General features: G+C 43.9%; 1 pseudogene; it reads left to right on the forward strand.

The window, feature by feature from the left end:
- The first annotated feature begins 16,192 nt into the window (after positions 1-16,192).
- The window catches only part of LOC137049411 (zinc finger protein 850-like), a 39,817-nt pseudogene continuing 39,392 nt past the window's right edge, over positions 16,193-16,617 (forward strand).

Consider the following 16,617-nt stretch of genomic DNA (forward strand, 5'->3'; position numbering starts at 1 on the left):
AACTTGCAATATATTATAATGCATATATATATATATATATATATATATAAATAATGTTGGTGAGGAAAGAGTTAATATGTGGTTCAGGCAATATGTGAATGATGTACTCTAATTATCTTCACTGTAATAAAATGAAATATGAAAAACACAATCCTCTTCTTGTTAATGTCAGTTTAAATGATCAATAAAAGCCATTATAAAGGTATAAGTAAAGGTATAGGAAGCTATCCAATAAAAAATAAAGCAAGCAATTCAGTGAAACGTACAAAGTCAGTGCTCTATTAGCTAAGATGATTAAGTTAAATATCCTAAATATATAAAGTTATGAAACTTCACTTTTCCCTCAGCCAAAATTATTTGCCCAGGAACAAATGATAGATTCAAGAGACCAAAGATCGGCCGTTAGGTCTACACAAGACAATTTATATATCAGGTATAACTACTACAGAGACATCAGATCCAGCGGCAAACGTCAGAAGGACTAGCTAAGGAAAGTCTGTTTTCAGTGAAGTACTTGAGCTCTGAGCCTATTAGATGACTGTAATGACGTTTGTAGATATGGGAAGGAAGGAGGCGGGAACCGGGCGAACGTTCAATAGATTTTAATCAAATAAAATAAGCAAACTGAAAGTATATGAAATGTAAAAGTTAACTGAAGGTAAAGGGGCAGCACCTTACAGACGACTGCCTGCACACATATAATAAAATGTAAACAAATCCATAACATTAAGTTCAGGCCTGTTCTTCTCTCGTCTTGCACTGTTGTCGCTCTTCCTTTTATGCTCCCGTCACTCCTCCGTGAGACGAGAACGTTGCGGAACGCAGCTGGCACTCATTAGCTCGTCACCGGCCTGCTCTCGGTCCCTCAATTCGCTGCTTTCTGAGGCTCTGAAGCATGCCTGCAGCTGTCATTTGTAGGTGGTCAGATCAGGACCACCATTTACCAGTGGTTTTGGCACTTTGAGCAGGTGCCAGGTCGTGCTGAAAAAACGAAATCTTCATCTCCATAAAGCTTTTCAGCAGATGGAAGCATGAAGTGCTCCAAAATCTCCGGATAGCTAGCTGAATTGACCCTACCCTTGATAAAACACAGTGGACCAACACCAGCAAATGACACGGCACCCCAGACCATCACTGACTGTGGGTACTTGAAAATGGGGAGAAGGAAGTGCCAAAATGCCTGAAGTCCAGTCTTCTTCCAGACTTTGGCACCTTGATTTCCGAATGACAGTCCAGTGCTGCTTCTCTGTAGCCCAGTTCAGGCGCTTCTGCCGCTGTTTCTGGTTCAAAAGTGTCTTGACCTGGGGAATGCGGCACCTGTAGCCCATTTCCTGCGCACGCCTGTGCACGGTGGCTCTGGATGTTTCTACTCCAGACTCAGTCCACTGCTTCCACAGGTGCCCCAAGGTCTGGAATCAGTCCTTCTCCACAATCTTCCTCAGGGTCTGGTCACCTCTTCTCGTTGTGCAGCGTTTTTTGCCACAGTTTTTCCTTCCCAGACTTCCCACTGAGGTGCCTTGATACAGCGCTCTGGGAACAGCTAGGGATGGCTGACGCGAACCTGACGTTTCGACGCTGTGTCGAGATCCTGAAGCGCAGATGTTTCGAAACGCTGCTCCGAGATTTAAATGAGATACATTGACTGATAGGTATAGATAGCGACAGATAGTTAGGATAGATATAGGCTAGTGACACATTCATATAGGCTAAATTAGAAATATAGATATATATATATATATAATATAGAATATATAGAATTATACAGCTATAGAAGATATTCATAAGTGATATATACATAGCCTATATAGATAGATAGATATGGAGGCTCCACATAAGAGATGTCGTACATCTGGTGTTGGGAGCGTTTCCATTTGGAAACACCACATAAAGTGAGATGTGTGTATTGTGTATTGCATTGGCCCAGAATGCATGATCCATTAACTTAATTTTAACATTGCAAGTTTTACACATTTCGCACTTGTGGATCATAAACTGGTTGTAATTGCTGCTTCAAAATGCCCAAAGAAAAAACAGGAGCAAAAGACAAAAAATAGAGAGTAGGCAATTTATTGAAAACTGCATTTAAACTCAAACAGGTTGTTCATCAGCTGATCAAATGTTTAAGACCATAGCCATAAAAAGGTCAAATCTGCACAAAAATATGGCTTTCATGTCATTGTCCTTCAAGCAGTGATACTCTCAAGATCTCCTGATGGCAAAGGCAAAAAGGCTTTCTCTCTTTGAACGTGGCAGGATCGTTGAGCTGCACAAGCAAGGCCTTTTGCAACGCGCCATCGCTGCTGAGGTTGGACACAGTAAGACAGTCATTTTACATTTCTTAAAAAATCCTGAGAGTGGTAGACCCAAAAAGATTTCACCAGCACTGAGCCGCAGGATCCGACGGGTTGTCCGTGAAGACACAGGTCAATCCTCAACCCAAATTAAGGCCCTTACTGATGCTGACTGCAGCCCAATAACCATAATACGTCATCTGCTAGAGAAGGACTTCAAGAACAAAAAACATCTTCAAAGGCCACGTCTCCTCCCACGACACAAACTTGCCCGTTTAGAATTTGCAAGAGAGCACCAAACATGGGACATTGAAAAGTGGAAGAAAGTTTTATTCTCTGACGAGAAAAATTTTAACCTGGACAGTCTTGATGGCTTCCACCGTTACTGGCATGACAAGGAGATCCCGTCTGTTTTCTGCGCGGCACAGAGGAGGAGGCTCCATCATGATCTGTGGTGCTTTTTCCTTCAATGGGAAATTGAGCTTTAGTTTGTGCAGGGGCGTCAAACGGCGACTGGCTATGTGGATCTGTTGCAGCGGGCATCCCTCTTGACCAAGGGCCCCCGTCTGTGCGGTAATGACTGGGTCTTTCAACAGGACAACGCTGCAATTCACAAAGCCTGCCTGATGAAGGACTTCTTCCAGGAGAATAACGGTGCTCTTTTGGACCATCCTGCATGTTCCCCTGATCTAAATTGCATTGAGAACATTTGGGGATGGTTGGCAAGGGAAGTTTACAAAAATGGACGTCAGTTCCAGACCATGGATGCCCTTCGTGAAGCCATCTTCACCACATGGAGCAACATTCCCACCAGCAACAGGAAACAGTTGCATCAAGCATGCCAAAACGAGTTTTTGAAGTGATCAACAAGAACGGTGGGGCTACTCACTACTGAGTCTTTTTTTTGTGACACTTTTAGTACTGTTGTGCATTTATTTTTGGGCTATGGTTTTAGACTTTTGGTCAGCTGTTGAACGGCCTGTTTCAGTTTAAATGCAGTTTTCAATAAATTGCCTACTCTCTATTTTTTTTCTCTTGCTTCTGTTTCTTCTTTTGGCATTTTGAAGCAGCGCTTACAACCCGGTTATGATCCACAACTGCGAAATGTGTAAAACTTGCAGTGCATCCCCTGGTCTTAAGATTTTGTTCAGGAGTGTATATATATATATATATATATAAGTCGACTAAGTCCTTCACCAGCAGAGCTATTCATATTTTTGAATAAAAATGTTTTGTAACAAATGGCACATTGTGGCTTTATTTCTTTTAATAATCTTAATTTTTCAACAACAAAAAAAAACTAAAAACTAAAGTTATTTACAATGAGGAGGCTACAGGTTACAAAACCAAGTAGTTGTGAGCCAGATGTGAAAAACGTCTCAGGTTACGTATGTAACCCTAGTTCCCTGAGGGAACGAGACGCTGCGTCGAAACGCTGTGAGAACGCCTCTGCGTTAATGCGTCGTGAAGCGCCTGTAGAACCATTCCATCGGAAAAAAGATCGATCGTCGGCGTGATGACGTCATCGACCGGAAGCTATAAAACGTCCGTGAAAACAAACAGGAACTAACTTCTGATAAAGCCTGAAGTAAGTGATCACGGACACGCCGGGAGTATGGCAGAGCGACGCAGCGTCTCGTTCCCTCAGGGAACTAGGGTTACATACGTAACCTGAGACGTTCCCTTTCGGGGAACTCGAGCTGCGTCGAAACGCTGTGAGAACGCTTATACCCACATCGCCATAGGACCAAGTGTCTCGTATGTGTGAAACCGAAGCGCACACGGTTACGAGAGAACCTGTGCCCCTACTGTAGATGCCAGGTCTAGCTCGTAGAACCTGACGAAGGTAGAAGGAGACGACCATCCGGCCGCGTTACATATATCATGGAGGGAAGCCCCCGACAAAAGTGCTTTAGAAGCAGCCATACCCCTGGTAGAATGTGCCCGGACAGCCAAAGGAGATGGCTGCCCGGCAGCTTCATAAGCAAGTGAAATGGCCTCGGCCACCCACTTGCTCATCCTCTGCTTGGATACAGGAGCCCCCTTCTTAGGGGGTCCGAAGCAAACAAACAATTGTTCAGTTTTTCTCCACAGGGCAGCTCTGTGGACATAAGTATCCAGTGCCCTCACCGGACACAGCAGATTTAATCTTTCCTGGTCTGACGTCAAGAATGGAGGAGGACAGAAGGCTTGTAGAGTGATGGGGCCCCGTGGGCTCGTAGGAACCTTGGGGACATAACCCGGCCTGGGATGCAGAAATGCTTTCACCATCCCAGGCGCGAACTCTAGACATGAGGGCCCTACTGACAGGGACTGAATATCTCCTATCCTTTTAAGAGATGAAATGGCCAAAAGGAAGATAGTTTTCAGGGTGAGGAACTTATCCGAAACCTCCTCCAAAGGTTCGAACGGAGGTCCGGACAAGCCCCTCAAAACAATGGCCAAGTCCCATGCCGGGACCCTCGAGTGCATAACTGGCCTCAACCTTAAAGTGCCACGAAGGAAGCGTGTAATTAGAGGGTGTCTTCCCAAAGACACTCCACTGCAAGGGACGTGGACAGCGCCCAAGGCCGCCACGTACACCTTAAGTGTGGAGGGGGTCAACCCTGCAGAGAACCTTTCCTGCAGGAACTCCAGCACTGTACCAACCGGGCAGTTAACTGGATCCCACTGGCGTTCTCTGCACCAAGCTGAGAAAAGTCTCCATTTCAAAGCGTACAGCTTCCTCGTGGACGGAGCTCTGGAGTGTAGGATGGTCTCTACGACCTCGGCCGAGAGACCCTCCTCTATGAGCCTAGCCCCCTCAGAGGCCAGGCCCACAGTTTCCACATCTCCGGGCGTGGGTGCAGGAATCTCCCGCCCGCCTGAGAGAGTAGATCCCTCCTGGTCGGAATCTCCATCGGAGAGCCTTCCAGGAGAGATATCAGGTCCGAAAACCATACTCGGGTCGGCCAGTTCGGGGCCACTAGGAGTACCTGGGCCCCGTCCCGGCGTACCCTCTCCAGAACTCCTGGAAGCAGAACAATCGGGGGGAAGGCGTACAGAGGCAGCCTCGGCCACTCCTGTACCATGGCATCCAGCCCCAGCGGAGCCGGATGGGTCAGAGAAAACCACCGCGGGCAGTGAGAGTTCTCTGCCGAAGCGAACAGGTCTATCTCTGCTTTCCCATAAACCTTCCATAGGAGCTCCACCACCTCTGGGTGGAGTCTCCATTCCCCGGGCCTCGGCCCCTGTCTCGACAGGTTGTCTGCTTCCTGGTTTAGGGCCCCCGGGATATATACTGCCTTGATTGACAGCAATTTCCCTTGGGCCCACAGGAGGATCCGATGTGCCAATTTGTCCAACGGACGAGACCTCAGACCCCCCTGGTGATTTATATAGGCCACCACGGACGTGTTGTCTGTTCTGACTAGTACGTGGTGGCCCCTGAGGTCGGGCAGGAACTGTTTCAATGCAAGAAACACTGCGAGCATCTCCAGCCGATTTATGTGCCAGTGCCGCTGATGTTCCTGCCATAGACCCTGGGATGAGCGACCACTCATGGTCGCCCCCCAGCCCGTGAGGGAGGCGTCTGTCGTTAGCGTTACGCGACGAACATGAGCCCCCAACACGGGACCCTGAGATAAAAACCCCGGGTTTTTCCACATGACCAGAGCACGTAGGCATCGCCGCGTGACTTTGATCGTGCGGAGCGGATTTCCCCTCGGGGAGAACCCTTGTGTTTTGAGCCACCACTGCAGTGGCCTCATGTACAGTAGGCCAAGAGGTATCACGTTGGACGCTGCTGCCATGAGACCTAACAGTTTCTGGAACTGTTTCACAGTGACGGCTCGGCCTAGCTTCTGTTCTTTGGCGGCTGCCAGGATCGACGCTATGCGTGTTGGCGATAATTGCGCCCGCATAATTATCGAGTCCCAGTTCACACCTAGAAAAGTGGTTCTCTGAGCCGGAGAAAGCACACTCTTCTTGGCGTTCAGCCTCAACCCCAGCTTCGACATATGGGCGAGAACAGCATCTCGATGCTGAACCGCCATCTGCTCTGTATTCGCTAGAATCAGCCAGTCGTCGATGTAGTTCAGTATGCGGATGCCCTGAAGACGCAGCGGCGCCAGAGCTGCATCCACACACTTGGTGAACGTGCGGGGTGACAGTGCTAGACCGAAGGGAAGTACACGATATTGGTATGCCTCTCCCCCGAAGGCAAACCTCAGGAACTTCCTGTGATGTGGACGGATGGAGACATGAAAATACGCATCTTTGAGGTCTATGGTGACAAACCAATCCTCCGATCTGACCTGCGCTACAATCTGTCTGAGTGTAAGCATCTTGAATTTGAGCTTGGCCACCGAGCGATTCAATAGCCGCAGATCTAATATCGGGCGTAAGCCCCCATCCTTCTTCGGCACGATGAAGTAACGGCTGTAAAAGCCAGACTCCCTGCTGGGAGGGGAAACCCTCTCTATAGCCCCTTTTTGCAGGAGTGTCTCTACTTCCTGTGCCATTACCAGAGCCTGCTCCGGGCCCACCACTGTAGGTAGGACACCGCAGAAAGGAGGTGGCCGACTTCTGAATTGAATGGCATACCCCTTTTCTACTATCTGCAGGACCCACTGAGATATATTTGATAGACGTTTCCATTCGTCTAGAAAATCTACTAAGGGAACCAGCCTCTCGAGGCTGGCCTCTGGTGTATTTTGAGCAACAAGCACAGTGCCCTGAAGCGGCGGACCGGCAGGGAACAACTGACTTGACTGCTCGGGGACCCCCCGAAGGGGGTGCGGACCACCCTCGGGTGGCCCGCGGAGACCGACTGCGCCCCGGCATTGCGGCAGGGTTGGCAGCGCGGCCCCCCGAGGGTGCCGTAGGGAAACGGGTACCGTAGGCAGGGGTAAGCACCGTTTCCCTACGGGGGGAACCACCCTCAGCGTCCTGACGCTTCTGGCGTCAGGAACGCTTCGACGAAGCCTTCTTGGCGATCAGGACTGTCCGCAGATCAGCCCTGCCCCTCGAAGGCTTCGTCTGAGAGCGCCGCCCCTGGTCCCCGCGCTGAGGGGGAGCCCGAGCGGCGACGCTCTGCTTTTGTTGTGCCCTGTGAGCTGAGCTCGTACTCGGCTTGGGCTGCCTGATGTCAGCGGCAGCCCCAGGGACCTGGACTCGGAGAGGGAGAAACTGCTTCAGCGCCGCAGCTTGTTTCTTTGACTCCTGGAACCTCTCGGTGACAGTGTGTACTGCGTCACCGAAGAGGCCACCAGGAGACAGCGGCGCGTCGAGCAGAAAGCTCTTCTCCCTCTCTTTGATTTCGGTGGGGTTGAGCCATAAATGTCTCTCCGTAGCCACCAATGCTGCCATCGAGCGGCCAACACATCTGGCCGTCTCTTTGGTGGCCCGGAGAGTTATATCAGCTGCTGTTCTAAGCTCATTTATGACGTCACCCCCCACTTCATCGCGTCCATCTAGATCCCTGAGCAGGTCAGCCTGATAAGCCTGCATAATTGCCATGGTGTGAAGGCATGCAGCAGCCTGACCTGCCGCCGAGTACGCTTTGCCCACCAGTGCCGACGTTGTTTTCAATGGTCTGGTGGGCAAAGTCGGGGCCTTTAGGGACGATGCCGAGGAAGGCGAGAGATGGCTCGCAAGCGTCTCTTCTACCTTTGGCATCGCCCCATAGCCGTAGTGCTTCAGCCCCATGATGTTACTATAGACCGTAGTCTGAGGGCTGAACACACGGTATGATGCCGGTCTCCTCCATGATGTTGCCACCTCGGTGTGCAAATCATGGAAGAATGGCAGGCCCCGCCGCTGAGGTTCTGAAGCGCGAGCGGGCAGGAATCTTTCGTCTAATTTACTAGAACGTCTCTTTCCTGCCTCAGATCTTTCTACGGGCCAGTCAATGTTTAATCTGGCCACGGCTCGCGTTAGAACCTCAACGAGCTCATCACTCGCAGGAGACTGAAGTGGCGAATCTTCAGTCGCGATGCTCTCAACGTCCACCTCCTCGGAGCTGGATAGTTGGAGCACCGGCGGCTCTCTCGGGGGGGAAGAAACCGCAATGCGTGCTTCCAAGCCCCGAGAAGAACCGCTGGATGGAGCGGGTGAGGGCAGAGATAAGGCAGCGCCCGTCTCAAACCCCTCCGCAACATCCAATTGTGAACCCCACGACTGCAGCCTCCGCTCTGCCTCGGCAGCAGCGGGACCAGAGCCGCGGGGAACACGAGCCGAGGCACCCTCCTCGAAGAGTGCCCGGCGGGAGCGCAGCGTTCTCAGTGGCATACGCTCACAGTGCTCGCAAGCAGCCCCCTCGAGGGCTGCCTGGGCATGCTGCGCTCCCAAGCAGGCAACACAAAGAGAGTGTGTATCCCCACTCGTGATGTAGCGTGGGCAGGGATGAACACACCTCTTAAAGTTACTGCTTTCGCTCGCCATTTCTCTATCTATTTTATTTTCTCTTTTTTGTAAAATATATGGAATATTTAACAAAGGGTGGAAAAACTCTTTCAATAGACAGACAAAAACACCAAATAGACAGACAGGTTCACACAGATCGCTTACTGAAGGCACAGAAGCTAGTTCCTGTTTGTTTTCACGGACGTTTTATAGCTTCCGGTCGATGACGTCATCACGCCGACGATCGATCTTTTTTCCGATGGAATGGTTCTACAGGCGCTTCACGACGCATTAACGCAGAGGCGTTCTCACAGCGTTTCGACGCAGCTCGAGTTCCCCGAAAGGGAACGTGTTTTTTTGTTTTTTTTATAAACAGTAGATCACAGTCAAGGTTATTTCAGATCAATACACGCCAGTGTCCACTAGATGGCGTCATGGAGACGGGTGTCGGGTGTTGTTTCGAAGCTTCGGCACATTTGCTTCAACTGTGTCAGTGCTTCACGAAGCCTCGGTCTGCCCATCACTAGGAACAGCCTATTCGTTCAGAAATTTCTTTCTGTCTTCCCCTCTCGCTTGAGGGTGTCAGTGATGGCCTTCTGGACAGCAGTCAGGTTGGCAGTCTTACCCAAAAGTTCTTATATCCCCAACCATCTTTCATTTGTATTTAAAGAGCCTCCTCTTCTTAAAATCTTAACTTTGTTTTACTCAGATTCACTGTCATGCCATAAAAGTTACAGATATTATTTATTGAAAAATAATAAACAAAAGTGAACTCATGCAGCCCTGTCGTACACCAGTGCTTCAGCCAAAATATCCAGAGAGGCAGGTAAGTAGGTCAAGCACAGATGACGAACACCTGTTTCTGATTGCAGTGATTGGCGTGGAGAGAGCGCATTTAAGCCGCAGCCGGGAGAGAGTTGAGAGAGAGTTGGACTGGGACTTTGCGGGTGACTGACTAAGAAACCTGAGACCTCAGCTATAAAGAAGTGAATATGAGCGATCCATATCGAGGATATGGAGACACGCCATCGAGCGTCTGTTGTTTTGCTTTGAGAATACTGAATAAAGAAAGCGAGTCCCAGTCAAGCCGACCCCTGTCTTCTTCCTTCCTGACCACAAAAGGAACCATAGCACAATAATATAAAAAAATATATGCGGTTGCTGCAGCAGTGAAGGATACACCTCATGCACATGCCGAAATCCTGTAAAAGAAGTGCGCATTCGAAGGGGGCCCCCATACCCATGTTTTGGCATACCAATTACCATACAATATGATTATGACATTTGTGTATGAACACGTATAGTTTCATTGAATCACAACAGCATGAAATATACTCTTTTCTTCATTCCATGGTGTATGCAGTGCCAATCTCCATCCATGGCGTGTTATCTTCCTGTTTGTATAGCTATATTATGACCTGAGCATCTGAACAGGAACAATGATCATACCCGCTGTCTGTTTTACAGATGCAATGTAGCTCTCTTGTACAATCAGGGACTTGCACTGTGAATATACAGGTGCTGGTCATATAATTAGAATATAATCAAAAAGTTTATTTATTTCACTAATTCCATTCAAAAAGTGAAACTTGTATATTATATCAATTCATTACACACAGACTGATATATTTCAAATGTTAATTTCTTTTAGTTTTGATGATTATAACTGACAACTAAGGAAAGTCCCAAAGACCAATAAAAAAGGAAGGATTTTTAGAAATCTCAGCAAACTGAAAAGTATGAACATAAAGTATGAGCATGTACAGCACTCATTAGTTGTGGCTCCTTTTGCCTGAATTACTGCAGCAATGCGCCGTGGCTTGGAGTCGATCAGTCTGTGGCTCGGCTCAGGTGTTATGAGATACGGGGTTGCTCTGACAGTGGCCTTGAAGAATTTTTTTAGTTTAATGTTATTTTTATTATTTTGTATTATTATTATTATTATTATTTTAAATTTCATTTGTCATTTGACTGAATCTCACATATTAGATGTGGTTCAAACTCTTTCGTTGGTTGTTATTTGGAGCAAATCATTGACCCACTCGCATTTAAATATGTATTGAAGAATTAAACTGAATTTTTTTTTTTTTTTGTTCCTATGTGAATGTCTACACTCATCTGTGACTTCAGCATGAGGTCAGGACTTTTATTTTGTAGTGGAGATGTGACGTCATAAGGCTGCGCCGCGCTCCTGCATCTGTTGTGATTCTGCTGAAGAAAGGTTTGTGTTTTAAGCTTTTAAAGTGTTTAAATCAATAAAAACTGTTCAGCCAATGTTATAGTTTTAACAAGATCAGTTAAATTAATGTTTGAGTATTCAACTTAACATTATAATGCGTTTTCTAACATTAATGAACTTTATTTTTCACACACATATGTGTGACAGAAACAATGTTTCTCATTTATATATATATATATATATATATATATATATATATATATATATATTTACTATAAATGTCTAAATATGAACCTACTGTATAAATTGTGTTCTTTTATAAATTTGCAGTTTGTTTTTGTCTAACCAGGGGTGCGTTTCCCATCTAACGACATTACTCACTGCTTAACTACCATAGTATGTTGCATCATTGAGGAAATCAATTAGCTAGTCATGACTGTTTCCCGAAACATTATTGTTGCAAAAATTATATATTTGTTTTGTTGTGCACGTATTGTCATTCAACCACGTTTGGTTAATAATGTCACAGAGAGGGTGGAGTAATAACTGCTTTTAATGAATTATTGTGTGATCGAATTCATGCCAGTTTTTTTTTATCTATAAAATATGGACATGGCACTAATTCTTATTTTTCTCAGTTATTTTGCTTTCTTTCCATATTTAAATAGGCTCGTTCTTACGTACTAGAGCACGTCCGAACATGCGCACTTTTCAAAAAAGGAGCTTTAAATCTCTTGACAAACTTAAAAGACGTAAATTACATTCGTATGTATTCAAAATAAAAGATATAGATTGTAGTAAATTCCAGTTTGCTTATTTTGCTCAAGATAAGGGTTTATTAAAGGGGTGGTTCCATTTTTTTCTTTTCTAGGTTTGGTTGTGTTTATGGGGCGCAGTATAACATGTTTTAATACTTCTTCTTTTTTTTTAAACGCTGTATTTTTCTTATATTTGCCCTTTATTCCACACCGTTGTCTCCACTGTCCTTTGAACGGCTCGTTTGCTTCCTGCTTCTATGAAGCCCATCCCTCTGAAAAACACAATGGTCTTAGATTGGTTAGATGGCCAAATGTAGTTTCCTGTGTTTTTATTGGCTGAAGTGCCAAGCACAGGTTGTCCGGAAGCCACACCCCTTCCCATTATAGGCAGAAATCACATCTGCGGAGACTAGCAAGGGATTATGATGTCACCAACCCAGGAAGAAGCTCGTTGTAGTCCAAACCGACCATTTTTTAGGCAATAAAAGACAATATTTCCGTATGCATTGAACTTTCCATCCTTCTCTCCACTCTCCGAAGCAGATATTTCTAAACTCATCCTTTTCAATCACCCTACTACTTGTTAAAATAGTAGTATGTTAAAATAAGGCTAATGTTAAAATAAGTTTAATTAACCTCTTTTTTATGTATTATAGAAGTATCAGATCGGGACTCGGTATCGGCAGATACTCAAAATCAAATGACTCGGACTCAAGGGCAAAAAAACCCTGATTGGGACATCCCTATTATGTATGTGTGGGGCTGAGCTATCAAATTAAGGGCGAGACACTTTTGGGGGTAGGGGCGTGTTTGTTTTGGTGTTTGATATTTGATTTGAAATATTAACAATGGTTACCAGAAAGCACTTACCCCACCTTTAAGGCCATTAACTCTTACTCTGACTGACTCAGTGTTGGGCAGTAGCGACGCTACTAGCTTAACTACATTTTTCAGTAGCTTGTCAGTAGCGCAGTTACTTTTAAAACAGTGTAGCTTTTCCAGTAGCTAACTACATTATACAGCAAGTAGCGGAGTAGCGCGACCAAAAGCTACATTTCGTTTTGAGGTTCTGAATCTGACGACCGGCGAGAACGAGCGGAGCTGAGCGTTGTGACGGAAGCTCAGCTTGCAGACGTGCTTCATTCATATGAGCTGCTCCGCAGTAAATCAACATTGTAAATAAACCAAAACTCAGTAGGCTACTTGCCTCACAGACATGAGATATATCGTGTAGGCTATAGAAAGCTTGAAATGTACACTTTTAAACGAAACCATTCAAAATGAAAATAAATATGCAAGCAAAGTGCCTGCACCATTCACGCGAGCAGCTCATGATACTCACAGCGGTTCTGTTCATAACGCTGCGCTCCATCACTGCATGTGCTGAGAGTTTACCCTCCATTTTAGACTAATCTTTAGGGTGACCACCCGTCCCGCTTTGGGTGTACCGTAGGCTACAGCATTTTCACCCCTTGTCCCGCACGTCGCATATTCAGAAAAATAAAAAGTCCCACATTTCCATCAGTCTGTTAGTTTTTAATTATCATATTAATAAATGCATCTCTTCAGAGAACTACTGGATAATTCGGTAAATTGGTTATATTGTTAATATATAATATAAATGAATACATAAAACTGTAAATGAACTAATTTCATGTTGATTTATGTTTTATTTGTTCATTATTTATTTTGTTGGGTTTTAGTTGGACTTGGTCAGAATTCTTTCAAAAATCGTTTATCTGCATGATGCCTGCTGCCTTTGGGCTCAGTGATGTTGAATTTAAATGACATGTAAAATAAAGACATGTTATGTTACATTGGCCCTCATTTATCAATCTTGCTTAGAAACGGGCGTATATGTTGCCGTAAGATTATGCTTACACTCCTCTCACCTCTAGGGATGGGCGATACCACTTATTTTGTTTTCGATACGATACCGATACTTTCAAGGCCAGTATCACCGAAATCTATACCGATACGATACTTTTAAACTTATATTTTTAAATTATTAAATATATTAAATTATTTAAATGACTAAGAGTAAAAATACCCACTTAACATATTTGAAAGGTATTTTAACATTCAATATGCCTTAATTGCAACTTATTAGATCCTAATTTTTTAACGCATGTATAAAATGTTTAGTAGTAGTGAAATTAACCATTGAAATCTACAAATACTAGCCTATTTGAACTACGCCTACTGTAGTAAAAAAAAAAAAAAAACATGCATCAGTTTCACAACTGAACATTGCACTTATAAAATGCAACCTTTTCATTCTGATAGTTATTTATATTAGTATTAGTTACAGCATAGAACATGATCAATTTCAACTTTTAACATTACATTTAAAGAGTGTGATTGCACTATGTAGGCTACAATTTCTATTTGTTTATTGTGAAATAACTCAAACTATTATGTTTTTCTGTCTTTTGATGAGCATTATTCTGGGCTGTGTGTTCAAAAGCATCTATGGTTTCTTATGATAGTTTTGGGAAACGCAGTTCTGTTTGAATAGTGTCATCCGTGAACGAACGCTCTCTCTGTGAACGATTGGTTCTGTCTTGTAGCGTTTGCATGCATTCAGATCATGGTTAAGATGAGCAGGAAAATAGTCCTATACTACACAATTAACATAGTTTATTTGTATTGTATGCATTTAAATAAACAAAATTACTGGTTAAAAAAAAAAAAAAAAACACCTTAGTATCGATATTTTTATTTGAGCATCGATACTTTTGATACTCACACCAGTATCGATATATCGATACTTCATATCGATACGCCCATCCCTACTCACCTCCTGATTTATAAAGCTGTGCGCACTTCTGCAATCCAGGTGTACGCAATACTTGCCCTTGATAAATGCCACGGCTGAAAACGATCATCATTAGAATAACACGCCCCTATATATTCAAGTCTCCGCCTCCCCCACGCCCTCATTTTACGCCATGGACACACGGAAGACGGCAAAGAAGCGAAACTTCTCCAACGTGGCGATCGGGCGCGCTCAATCATCTCACTAGTCCACTAGTCAGGGCAGTGATTAGGACATAAGTCAACGGGCTGACTCCCTGATCAGTGCCCTGACTACTGAACTAGTGAGATGATTGAGACGCGCCCACCGAGACCATCACCAAGGAAGTGGAAAAAGCGAAATTGTTTTATTTGGGAGTTTAAAGAGTGGGATTAAAGGCACCAACAGAAACAAAATATGGACTTAAATTACGAGTACTGTTAATAGTGTGGGGGTTGAGAAGTGCACTCCAGCAGTTTAAAGCTGTTTGGATGATAAATTATCACAAAGCATTATTTTACAGAACAATGATTTTGAAACAATTAGCATTCAATTTTGTATCACGGCACATGCAGGCTATTGGGGTGTACGATAGTGATAATGATGATGTGGAGTTGCCTACCATTCATTCACATTAATAATTACATGACAATTTGCAAGATTCTTCTTATTATTAGGATTTTTATTATTAATGACACCTATTGTTATTTAGAAGAAGAATAGTGTTATTATTTATTTTATTATTATTATTATTTAAAAGAAGTAGAATGTCATTTTTATTATTTTGTCAGTCTGAATTATTTTCTGTCCCAGTCCGTCGCAGCTGCCGGGCAAAACCCTTAACCGTCAGGTAAAGCGCACAGGCTCGCAAATGGAGGAATACATGCTTGGTATCACACAAATTAAATATTGAAGTCCATGTTGCACAAAAATAAACACTGAAGTTGATAATTACTATGTTGTTGTTGTTGTGGTATTTAACAGTGGATCATGATATAGCATTTCCTTGTCAGTGCGTTTTGTGGTGTTAGGAATTGTTTTTCTGCGCATTTTCCCACTAACTCAAACGTGCGTACACCGCCTCCTGAGCTGGCGTAGGATTTGAGCGTGCTGTACGCCAACGTCCATATTGATAAATCTCAAAGTCACCGTGGGTTTGGGTGTACGCAAGGTGTACGCTGGATATTTGGTGTACGCACTTTTGATAAATGAGGGCCATTGTCCCACACAAACTTAGTAATCCTCCCATATTTGGTTTGTTTGATGGTGATAAACCTAATCCTGACTCCTGAATATTTCATTTAAGTTGCATATATTTTATTTTTGCACTGATGTTAAATTTTTAGCCATGTTGCACTTTGACAGTCAGTTTGAGATGTAGGCTGAATTAGATTATTGTGTTTATGGTATAAATTATTCAAATGATAATTTAAGTTTTTGTCTTTGAAATGACTTGGGGAAAAAGTGTCCCAATCAACCTGAATTCATACTATACTCTTTGAAATCAATTACATTGCATTATATTGCTTGAAACTCCAAATAGTATAACATTATTCATTCAAAATTCAAAGTTATTTGTCATTGTAAAAAAAGTAATTTGTAGCTAACTACTTTTTCAAAATGGTAGCTTGAATGTAACTTAACTACTTTAACTTACAAGTGCTTGTAGCTTGTAAAGCTACAGTTTCAGAGTAGCTTCCCTAACACTGCTGACTCTTACCAGTGACTGAAATACTGATTTAGTTTGGATGTGTTTTTTATTTCTGTGATTATTATCTCAAAGATGGCGTTTATTAAAGAGGAGAGTGAAGACGTGAAGATTGAAGAAACATTGATAGTGAAACATGAAGGACCTGAGGAACAAACTAAGATGGCGTTTGTTAAAGAGGAGAGTCAAGACGTGAAGATTGAAGAAACATTGAGAGTGAAACATGAAGAAACTGAGGAACAAACAGGTTGGTTTCATTCTTCAACTCCAAGCACTATAGAAATTAGTGATATTTTCAAAGTATTAATTTTTTCGTTGACAACATTTTTTTTCCATGACTAAGAGGAGCGTTCATGCTTGCATTTGCCAAATTTCAATAATTTAAATCCCCCATTCAGAGCTTCTCTATTAAAAGAATGCATATTCAAGTCAAGTGTCACGCAGTTGGTCTGTGTTCTGTCTCTTGTGCTGTTAGTGCGACTAAATCTGCCATTAAACCT

This window comes from Pseudorasbora parva, chromosome 20, assembly GCF_024679245.1.
Source record: "Pseudorasbora parva isolate DD20220531a chromosome 20, ASM2467924v1, whole genome shotgun sequence".
NCBI lineage: Eukaryota > Metazoa > Chordata > Actinopteri > Cypriniformes > Gobionidae > Pseudorasbora > Pseudorasbora parva.